Source organism: Hakea prostrata, chromosome 10 (genome assembly GCF_041222555.1).
Source record: "Hakea prostrata isolate BN-2017 chromosome 10, UWA_Hpros_2, whole genome shotgun sequence".
Lineage (NCBI taxonomy): Eukaryota > Viridiplantae > Streptophyta > Magnoliopsida > Proteales > Proteaceae > Hakea > Hakea prostrata.
In genome coordinates this window covers 35,264,168-35,274,023 of record NC_142609.1, presented here as the reverse complement: position 1 = coordinate 35,274,023, position 9,856 = coordinate 35,264,168, and the positions used below count along the sequence as shown (strand labels likewise).

Genomic DNA, 9,856 nt, shown 5'->3' with positions numbered 1-9,856 from the left:
AGGGGATGGTTGAAAGCTGAAAGTTGAAATGAATAACCCTACAAACATTACTATAACCGTATTCTATATCAAATACAGAGTTGTACATATAACTTCAACATTGCGAAACTACCTTCCTCTCAGTCATTTTATCAAACACTTTTTGTACATTGTCCATAGAATGAAAAATGACAACCAAAAACACCAAGCATCACTCAACTACATGCTCTCAGTCATTTAACTAAAAACTTTCTGTCTGGCAGTCTGCAAACCACCCCATTTTTTTGGAAGTATTGACAAATGATGAGTGAAGAGCTGCGTGTAAAGTTGATGATATGATGGAGAAAGATTGGTTCAAATTGACCTAGATGTGTTCTTGTTTGTACCACCTGCAATTCAATATATGTTTTGAACTATTGAGGATCAAGAAAATGGCGGTGATGAAGGCACAGAGCTGTTGAAAGAACCTCTCGATGGCAGATCCAAATGCATGAATTGTGGAGGTTGCATTATTCTGTCCTACTGACGTATTTTCTTTCTTTTTGCATTTTAGCGAAAATCGATTTCAATTCAATTAATTAATAAAACTTATCTATTAAATGTTTAAATTGACTTTGCAGTAGTATTATAGCAAAGAGGAGTTTGTATCCAATGTAACCTCTAAGAACGAGAGAATTTCAACCTCCTCACTCTTCTTTTTTTTTCTTTGTAAATAGGACTTTATTTTAAAGAAGGCAAAGAGCGCACCGCTTGATTACAAAGAGAAATCAACCAGGGGTGGGAAGATGGCCTACTTGTCGTGCCTTTCAACAAAAGACCTTCCCTAGCTAGAGAGTGAGCTACAAAATTGCTCTCTTTACAAAATAATTACATAGGAATGTCTAATTGAATGTATTAAGTTTGTTTAAATTGAAAAGTTCTTATCAATTCAAAGGTATTTCTTTTCCATATCAAACTAAACACCAACCAAAAAAAGAGAAGGTTTCATAAAAGGGAGAAAAAAAATCTACAATTTCATAGTATAAGAACCCAATTTTAAGGCAATGAATCATAGTACAAGATGTAATTTAAAAGGGTTTTTGGTTTGAGAATTTGTATGGTGTACCATCCGGTGGAGCTTGATGAATGAGCTTGTAGTCTCTACGTTATTACTTACTATTTGGATTCTTGATTTCTATAGAGTGGGTGGTGGGTTTTCTAGAACGTGGAATGACTTTTAATTTCTTAATGGAAATTCACCAATAGCAATTTTGCTTTGCATGGAATTTTTGCTTTCGTTTTGGGATGTTTAACTATTTCTATACATTCTTTTTCTTGCATAACATGAGTATTAGTAGGGATAGGGAAACAAACACCATCAATGGGGATGTAGCTCACATGGTAGAGCGCTCGCTTTGCATGCGAGAGGTACGGGGTTCGATACCCCGCATCTCCACCACTCCCAAGCGAGCAATGATTAATTGCATTCGGTGGAATAGGGTTTCCATCATATCTGACTAAGAAAGATGACACAATGCCCCTGTATGAGCTTGCTTCGTTTTGGACTTTTACTATTATCGCGCAAAATTGGCTCAGGGAGGTGGATGTTCCTACCACGTCTCTTTATTTCTTTCATTTTCACATTTTCTGTGCATAACAAGTTTCAAAGAGATTGAACGGTAAGAACAATAATCGATTTCTCAAATCTAATGGCGCAAGCAGGTTTCCCTAGACTGATTGAAGTGATTTGCGAGTTAGTTCGTTGTATATCACTTGACAAGGGTTTGATGGCGGCAAGAGAAAGAAAATGAAAGCCAATTAAGAAGATCATTTCTGATATTTGAATTTGAAAACACGTGGGAGATACTTTTGACTATTTTTTTTCTTTTTTTGACTGTTTAATTTAATAATCAAGATATTGATTTTATACTCTGCTTCTGGGTTCTGATCGCTTGCAAAGCAACTAGGGGAGCGGCAGAGTGGTAGGAGAACATCCAACAGCCCACTTCCGTGATGTAAGTTGATCTACTTGGAAGTTGAATCTTTTGAATTGGTGAAAGCTCATAAAGGTTTTAGTTTGAAGATTTTCCTTTTAACCAGAAAGGCTGAAACTATCTGTAAACTGCTATTTAGCTTTCATGACTTCTCTTCCTTTGTTTTCTGAGCCATACACATATTCTTTTGACTCTGGTTGGAGATTTCATATTTGGTGTTCTTAGAAAGGAGAATGGTATTCCGTTGTGTCATTGATAGAGGAAAAGAGTTAGGTCTGCAAAAATACAATCTCTTAGTACCTTGGAAAATTCCCAACAAACCAAAAGACATGAAAAGAATCAATATGTTCCAACTAGCACCATTTACATACCCTACTGATGAATCAACTACCAAACCCATCTTCAAATAGCCCCCTGATGGATTCTTAAACTATGTAATTTTTTTTGCCCATGCTTATAGCTTTGTTTGAACTTTTACTCTGATTATAGCTACTAAACATACATCACTTCTACGTGACTGTGGGACTGTTCAGCAATGGATTCTGAGAAAGTGGTTCACAATGGAGGATGTCACTGCAAACAGATGAGATGGAAAGTGGTAGCACCAAGAACTGTTGTTGCTTGGAAGTGCAACTGTTCTGACTGCAGCATGAGAGGCATCACCAGCTTCGAAGTCCCTGCCACCTTTTTTGAACTGTTAGGAGATTCCAATGAATTTTTTTTTTTTGGTAATGAAATTTTTCATTGAAGAAGGGGCCGAGGCCCAGAAAGTACAGAAGAGTCATCTTAGGAACCAAGAGAGGAATGTGGCCACTCAGTCCTATAAGAACAGGTGAGCGCCTTCCAGGCTAGGGAATGGGCTGAGCCATTTAGCACCCTAGAAATATGTCCAAAATCACAATATTCAAACTACTCCTTAAGGATTCATATATCAAACAAGATCCCAGATATTGGCGATGGAGTGTGAGGGTCCTGAGATACAATAAGACTGACTGCCACTTCACAATCTGAGAACACTCGTATCCTTTTAAAACCACGATGGCTGCACTCAAGAAGCGCTGATCTAATTGCCAAAGTTTCACCAATTAATGCCTCTCCATAAGATACTTGTTCAGATATAGAGACCACTACTTCACTTTCATAATTCTGAATTGCAAAGCTGATACCACCACTATTGTTTTCAAGGGAAAAACGCTGCATCACAGAAGACCACCCATGCATCTTGATCATCAGAATTTCGTCTATCATTCACTTGGTGAGATGGAAAAGGATTGTGTCCACTCTTCGGTTAATTACAAGCCTTACGAAGTGCCCAAAATTCCGCCCACATTTTTTGAGCTCTTTCAAACACTTCTTTCGGGTGCCAAGTCTTTGTGCCAAAAACTCGGTCATTTCTTGAAATCCATATATACCAGCAAATGTAAACACAAAGGCTAATGGTTTCTTTCTTCATTACCTTAGAGGGAAACTCTATTTTGCAAAGAGACTCCAGCCAACTACTGATGGAGGGATTTTGGGCTAAGTAAGTTAGTGAGCTTCTAAACCAGACTGCTTTTGCAAAGTTGCAGCCCAATATGATACGGTCTAAGGTTTCTATGGCTGCTCCACACTCTCTACAAGAAGGGTCAATTTGGACTTGCCTCTTCAATAGATTTTCAAACGTTGCCGTACCTTCCGCACATAATCTCCATAAAAAGGATTTCATTTTTGGGACTGAAGCCGCACTCCAAATTAACTTCCACACACATTTGGGAATTGCATCCCACTTATGTACTCTAGAGGAAGCTCCCATAGCTTGAGCTTTGTCTCTATTGTTAACTAGCATATGGTATGCAGATTTAGTTGAATAAACCCCATTTCTCGAAGGTCCTAAAATTAACTTGTCTTCCCTGTGGTTTATGCTCAACCTGATTTTTCTCAAAGCAGTCCGATCTCTCTCATTCAATATTTGACTGGTTTTCTAGAAATCCCACTCTCTATTGTTTTCATGTATCAAGTCAACCACCAAATTAACTTGACAATCAATTGGTTTCACTGTTGTCACCCTATAATCCTCATGTGAAGGAAGCCACTTGTTGTCCAAAATATTAATCTTCTGTCCATCGCCCACCTCCCATAAAAGACCAGCCTCAAGTACTTCTCGACCCACTAGAATACTCTTCCATGCCCAAGAGGGTCTATTTCCGGATTTTGCTTGCTTAAAATCCATTGATGGGAAGTAAATTGTCTTCATAAATCTTGCCCATAAGGACCCAGGGTTTTGTATCAGCCTCCATGCTACCTTTCCCAACAAAGCACGATTATGAAATAGGGGTTCCCGAAAGCTGAAACCTCCATCCTTAGACTTACATAGCCTAGTCCATGAAATCCAGTGAACCTTTTTCTCACCCTCCTTGTGCCCCCAATAGAAGTTACAAATGTCTTTCCTTATAGCATCATGGACTAAGGTTGGGATAGAAAAGTGAAAACTTGTGTAGGTGGCCATAGATGAAGCCACTGATTTGATTAACACTTCTCGACTTGCATGAGATAAATACATGTTCTTCCACCCTTGAATCTTAGCCCTTGTTCTCAAAGACAACTCCATAAATATATCCTTTTTTGAAACCCCAAATTCGGTAGGGAGACCTAACTATTTTGAGGGTCCCTCCCCTTGTTTGATGCCCAGGATTCTGGAGAACCATCTACAAAATCTTTAAGGGGTATTTGGACTAAATGTAATGGATGACTTCTTTAGATTCACTGCTTGTCCACTGGTTGCACAAAACAGGTCCATATAATTTTTCAAACTGGTCACCTCTTGAAGCTTCATTTATGAGAAAAGTAAGTAGTCATCTGCAAAGAGGAGTTGGGATATAGGAGGGGCCCTACCCCTTACCTTAATACCTTTCACCTGCTTTCCATCTTCAGCCACTTCAAAGATTTTGCTAAGAACCTGAGCACACAAAATGAAATAAAGGGCGAAAGACGTCCCCCTGTCGGATACCCCTAGAAGGGAAAAACTAATCTTTCTCCACCCCATTCAACAAGAGTGTGTAAGACATTGATGTAATACTTTCCATCACCAAATCAATCCAAGTAGTACAAAAACCCATCTTTAAGAGAGTAGCTCTAATGAAAGACCAATTAAGTCTATCATAGGCCTTCTGCATATCTAACTTAAGGGTTACAAATTTCTTTTTGCCTTTTTAATATGCCTCACATAATGGAAGATTTCATGAGAAATAAATATATTGTCAGATATCCATCTTTCAGGCACAAAAGTAGCTTGGGTAGGTGAGATAATACCTGAAAGAGCCAACTTTAATCTTTCTACCATAATCTTTCCAATGGCCATGATGATCACTCCTCCAAGACTAATCGGTCTGAAGTGTTCAGGCAATTCAAGGATTTTCACCTTTGGGATCAGGCACACATAAGTTCAACTCAATTTGGGAGGTATCTTTTAGGTGATGAAGAAATTGACAATGATAATTCTGTTTTCATGTTCCATCAGCTTCTCATAATCTTTTGTCTATTAGCAAGTTTACCTTTGATAATTCTGTTTTCTTTGAATTTCATGATTCTTCCTTCCATATTAAAGGATAGCTCCTCGGGTCGTATCCTGGTAATAGGGCCTCTTAAAGATGGAGTTTATCATCTTCCTGTGGAGCAGTTTTCTTCTAATTCCATTGTTGCTTTTTCAGCTGTAAGAGCTTCTACTGATGTATGGCACTTACGTTTAGGACATGCCAGTTATGCTACTGTTAATAGGGTTGTTTCTCAATTTGATCTTCCATGTTCTGGTGCTCGTTCTTTAAATTTGTGTAGTTCTTGTCAGCTTGGTAAATCCCACAAGCTACCTTTTCATTCTTGTATTACACATACTACAACACCTCTTCAACTTGTGTATTCGGACTTGTGGGGTCTTCCTCATGAGGCCTCTAGAGATGGACAGATTTTATGTAAGTTTTGTTGATGATTTTATTCGCTTTACCTGGTTATATACAATATCTCATAAGTCTGAAGCATTTAATGTGTTTCAAGTCTTTAAAATTCTTGCTGAAAAACAGTTCTTTGCAACTATTAAAGCTTTTCAATCTGACTGGGGTGGGGAATTTCAAAGTTTTTCCAAGTTTCTTGTTCAATGTGGTATTCAACATCATCTATCATGTCCATATACCTCAAAACAAAATGGTAGAGTTGAGTGTAAGCATAGAAAATTGTAGAAATAGGACTATCTTTACTTGCTCTGTCAGGTTTACCTATGAAATTTTGGGTTGATACCTTTTCTTCTGCTGTTTTTATTTTAAATAGATTGCCCTCTGCTGCATTACAGTTTGACTCTCCATTCTTTCGTTTGTTTCATAGAATCCAAGATTACACCTTTCTTCGTGTTTTTCGTTGTTGTTGCTACCCATTATTAAGACCCTTTAACAAGCATAAACTGGACTATAGATCTGCTTCATGTGTTTTTATTGGCTATAGCCCAAAACATCATGGCTATAAGTGTTTTCATCTAGCTACTGGTAAAATTTTTGTTTCTAGGCATGTTGCCTTTGATGAATCATTGTTTCCTTCTCAGTCTCACACTTCTTCATTTTCTACTCCTTCAGTCTCCCCTTCATTTACTTTACTACTTCCTTCCTATGTTGTTCTTAATAATGGTGAATCTGGACGGCATGTTATACATGACTCTAGATTACAGCTTAATGGTTCTTTTCATGACAAACCTGGATTACACTCTACTGGATTTTTACTTAATAATCAGCCACAAAATGCTGTCCCTGTTGTTGCTCCTACACATATTAGAACAGAGGTTGTTAATTTGTTACATATAAATGCATTGCCTGTTGCTAATGAGCCACTACCCTGTTCTCTTTCTAATGGGAATGCTGTCCCTACTGTTGCTCCTACTCATATTAGAACAGAGGTTGTTAATTTGTCACATACAAATGCATTACCTATTGCTAATGAGCCACTGCCCTGTTCTCTTTCCAATGGGAATGTCATTAATCAACACACTGAGGCAACTATACCTAATTTTGGGTCAGCTTGTATTGATGGTAATGGGCCTCCACGTACACTTAATGTTGGATTTTCTGATAATGGAAATCAAAATGGCTCCTCACGTGTGTCAACAAGTGCTACAAATACTTCACAGATTGTTGGGTCACCTAGTACTGAGATCGAAGCTGTTCCAGTGTCTTCTACTAATTTTTTTGTTGCTCGTCATCATCCAATGGTCACGCCCTCCCAAGACGGAACCAGTATCATTAAAGTTCCAAAAAGCTTTTATGCTACAAAGTATCCACTACCTCTTGCTCTAATGGCTAATGGACTTTCTAATTTGGAACCTTCAAGTTACATTCAAGCTTCTAAATTTGTTGTTTGGCGACAAGCCATGGACAACGAATTTAATGCTTTAATAGCCAACAATACTTGGATTCTCGCTCCTCCACCCGCTGATAGAAAGATAATTGGGTGTAAATGGCTTTTTAGAATTAAAAGGAATTCCGATGGGTCAATTGAAAGGCATAAAGCCCGTCTCGTTGCAAAGGGCTATACTCAAGAGTATGGTTTAGATTACAAAGAAACGTTTAGTCCTGTCATAAAACCAACTACCATACAGATTAATATTTTTTCTTTGGCAGTTTCCCAAACTTGGAAGGTTCGTAAATTAGATGTAAATAATGCCTTTTTAAATGGCACTATTTTTGAGGATGTCTACATGAAGCAACCGCTGGGCTATGTTGATTCACACTTTCCAACTTATGTATGCAAATTGCAAAGATCATTGTATGGACTCAAACAAGCACCCCGTGCCTAGTTTCAACGATTAAGTTCTTACTTGATTACTCTTGGCTTTGAAGGGTCCAAGACGGATTCTCCTCTCTTTATTCGGAGTCATCCCACCGATTCTCTGTTTGTATTGGTTTATGTTGATGATATTTTGATCACCGGACCCTCTTCTCTCGCCATTGATGACCTTCTTAAGCTGTTGTCTTCTGAATTTGCTCTCAAAGATTTGGGTCTTGGTAGATTCTTTCTTAATGTTGAAATGATTCCTCTGTCATCAGGAATTCTCCTCTCACAACATAAATATATCTCTGGGTTGCTTAGTATAGCTGCCTTACAAGATGCCAAGCCTATTACCACACCCATGTCATCTTTTATTCATTTATCGAAAGATGGTAGTAAACTCTTGACTGATCCAACTATGTATCGAAGTCTTATGGGTGGTCTACAATATGTTACAATTACTAGACTGGATCTTTCATTTTCGGTCAGCAAATTATGCCAATTTTTATCTGCACCAACAGAAGATCATTGGATTGCTCTCAAGCGTCTTCTTAGATATCTCAAAAGAACTATTTTATTTGGATTACATATTTCACCATCCTCCTTCTCTTCTATCACGGCTTGCTGATTGGGCAGGATGCCCAGATGATCGTAAGTCTCAGGGAGGGTATCTTATATTCTTGGGTTCCAATTTAATCTCTTGGCAATCCCGAAAACAGTCTACTATTGCGTGATCGAGTACGGAGAATGAATATCGTGCTCTTGCTCTTGCCACCACAGAAATTACATGGATTCAGTCTCTTCTTGCTGAGTTAGGCATTCCTCAAACAAATCCTCCTACATTATGGTGTGATAATATTGGGGCCACCTATCTCTCCGCCAACCCAGTCTTTCATGCTTAGACTAAACATATCGAAGTTGATTTTCATTTTGTTAGAGATAAAGTGGCAAAGAAGGTTTTGTTGGTTCGATATATTTTAACTATTGATCAATTGGCTGATCTTCTCACCAAGTCTCTATCCGCTCCTCGGTTTCTTCTTCTCCACTCCAAACTCAAGCTTCTTGAAGGCCCCTTGACTTTGAGGAAGGGTATTAGAGATAAATAAGATACATGTATATTCTGTTTTATTAAAATGTAAAGACACATGCCTATTAAGATGAAATCTCTATTCTATATGCAGATCCAAATGCATGAATTGTGGAGGTTGCATTATTCTGTTCTAATGACGTGTTTTCTTTCCTTTTGCATTTTAGCGAAAATCGATTTCAATTTAATTAATTAATAAAACTTAAATGTTTAAATTGACTTTGCAGTAGTATTATAACAAAGAGGAGTTTGTATCCAATGTAACCTCTAAGAACGAGAGAGTTTCAACATCCTCTCTTTTTTTTTTCTTTGTAAATAGGACTTTATTTTAAAGAAGGCAAAGAGTGCACAGGTTGATTACAATGAGAAATCAACCAGGGGTGGGAAGATGGCAACTTGTCGTGCTTTTCGGCAAAAGACCTTCCCTAGCTAGAGAGTGAGCTACAAAATTGCTCTCTCTACAAAATAATTACATATGAATGTCTAAGTGAATGTATTAAGTTTGTTTAAATTGAAAAATACTTATCAATTTAGAGGTATTTCTTTTCCATATCAAACTAAACACCAACAAAAAAAAGAGATGGTTTCATAAAAGGAAAAAAAAAATCTACAATTTCATAGTATAAGAACCCAATTTTAAGGCAATGAATCATAGTACAAGATGTAATTTAAAAGGGTTTTTGGTTTGAGAATTTGTATGGTGTACCATCCGGTGGAGCTTGATGAATGAGCTTGTAGTCTTTACGTTATTACTTACTATTTGGATTCTTGATTTCTATAGAGTGGGTGATGGGTTTTCTACAACGTGGAATGACTTTTAATTTCTTAATGGAAATTCACCAATAGCAATTTTGCTTTGCATGGAAGTTTTGCTTTCGTTATGGGATGTTTAACTATTTCTATACGTTCTTTTTCTTGCATAACATGAATATTAGTAGGGATAGGGAAACAAACACCATCAATGGGGATGTAGCTCACATGGTAGAGCGCTCGCTTTGCATGCGAGAGGTACGGGGTTCGATACCCCGCATCTCCA

General features: G+C 37.8%; 2 non-coding genes across 2 annotated transcripts; both read left to right on the top strand.

The window, feature by feature from the left end:
- The first annotated feature begins 1,341 nt into the window (after positions 1-1,341).
- TRNAA-UGC (transfer RNA alanine (anticodon UGC)) lies at positions 1,342-1,414 on the top strand. The gene has a single exon. It is a non-coding gene; the product is annotated as a tRNA-Ala (tRNA).
- Positions 1,415-9,783: 8,369 nt separating this feature from the next.
- Positions 9,784-9,856, top strand: TRNAA-UGC (transfer RNA alanine (anticodon UGC)). The gene has a single exon. It is a non-coding gene; the product is annotated as a tRNA-Ala (tRNA).